This window comes from Anneissia japonica, unplaced genomic scaffold (genome assembly GCF_011630105.1).
Source record: "Anneissia japonica isolate Jap-2015-1 unplaced genomic scaffold, ASM1163010v1 scaffold17857_len154030_cov113, whole genome shotgun sequence".
In the NCBI taxonomy this organism is placed as follows: Eukaryota; Metazoa; Echinodermata; class Crinoidea; order Comatulida; family Comatulidae; genus Anneissia; species Anneissia japonica.
Genome location: NW_022754816.1, coordinates 87,456 through 89,295, shown reverse-complemented (window position 1 = coordinate 89,295; position 1,840 = coordinate 87,456). Strand labels below are relative to the sequence as shown.

The 1,840-nt window shown below is 31.4% G+C and overlaps 1 protein-coding gene across 1 annotated transcript in view; it reads left to right on the top strand.

Moving 5' to 3' along the window:
• The window catches only part of LOC117123260, an 18,860-nt gene extending 17,107 nt beyond the window's left edge, over nucleotides 1-1,753 (top strand). Inside the window, exon 5 of the transcript XR_004447828.1 lies at nucleotides 1,655-1,753. The gene's annotated coding sequence lies outside the window, so the exon portion shown is untranslated. The remainder of the gene's footprint in view (nucleotides 1-1,654) is intronic.
• Nucleotides 1,754-1,840: the final 87 nt, after the last annotated feature.

Below are 1,840 nucleotides of genomic sequence, written 5' to 3'. Positions count from 1 at the left end.
GTATATATATAGGGCCTATATACTTTTTAAGTCATTTATCATGCATAGGAACGTTGACGCCTGCAAGGCTCTGGTTTTATAAGTTATTTTATGATAAAATGTACAAATAAATAAGTTTGAGGAGTTTAAAAACTGTCAAGCAGAGGCTTATTATTGTGTAAAAAAAACTGCCACCTTGTGGTTTGTTTTGATGTTGTTATACCCACTATAACAACTTTAGTTTGGTGACTAATTCGGTCTATTGTATTTGTAAACTGTTTAGGGGTAGCTTGTGCATATTTTAGTTAATTTGAACTTTTCTAATACTTTTCCTTTATTCATCTTGGTGGCTGCATGCATGACCAGCGTGATGGGGCTCATCTTCGGAACGTGAAGTGGTTGGAGTCATGTGGATGTGCATGGATTGTGTGATGGGGAGAGATGGTGAGGCAATGGGGGCGGGGGGAGGGTGTGATGGCAATTTTTTTCGGGGTCTTACATTTGAAAACTTATTAATAGTTTGATGATGACTTATATTGAGGTCCATGGCTGAATTGCAAAAGTTTATAATATGTTATATAAAAAAAACAGCATAAAATTAACAACAAAACAAAAAAAAAATGCAGAAATTGACATACAAAATTAAAGGAAAAAGAAAATTGGTCAAAAGCAGTAGGCCTACGTACATCAAAATGCAATAACTTAGGCCTAGGCCTTACATGTTACACTTTCAATCATAAAAGTCTACAGCTATTAATTGTGCTCACTTTTTAGCTTTGGCCCAATGAATCTGTTAAACTATGAAACTAATTCCTATAGTAATATTAGTTTTTAGTATTGGTAAATCCTTAATAAATGCAAATATTATTCATATTTTTCCTATCAGTTTCCAACCGTGTCCCACACACACATGTCCTATCATTTAGATAGAAGGAAACATCAAAAGTACTATTGAAACCATAAACCAGAACAATGTCAATAATTATCAAAATATAAAAAGATTTTAAAGTCAACGATCGAGTGTAGAGGACATTAAAAACATAAATTGTTCACAATTAAAAAATATTAAAATCATTAAAAAATTTACATCAGTAACTGTCAAGTAAAGAGAACATCAAAAATATGATTAAAAACATAAAAAATAAACAATTCAGTCACAACACCTAAGGAGTCAACGTCAAAAATATGATCAAAAACACATTGAATAAAAATCAATATAAAAAGCATTAAAAACAACTAAACAAAAAATCAGAAAAAGTGACTGTTAATGAGGTTGGTGAGGAAAGGGATGGCAGTAAGTCTTGTACAGTTTGCAATCTGCATGCACAATTTGAAACAACATCCGTCACTCAAAATGAGCAAAAGTTCAAACTGCGCACAACACAATGGAAAAAAAGTTAACTAAATAGTAAATTACATTGTCCTTTTTTAAGCAACAAAACAGATCTGTATTTCAGTGAAAGCTCAGTGGTCAATTTTATTTTCCCAACCCATCTAGCGGAACTAATTTGCCAGCATGGGGGATCCTTCACCCACAGCCTACTTTCTTTCCTGTCTCTCAGATGCTCCCTATTTGATTATTATTATTAATATTATGCATTTTGTGTTCTCATGGGCTAAGCAGCAACAACTTGATTTGAATATTATTTCCTATTCTAAATCCTACATATATAAGGTATTACGTAGCTTTAAGATCGCACTACCTTTTTCATACAATGTAACAAGGAACTTTCGTTGATGTTGTGTGATACGATTATAACATAATTTTTCTATATATTTGAGCACTGTATTATTTATCTATTTGATTTGAGATATGTATATATATATATATATATATATATATATATATATATATATACCA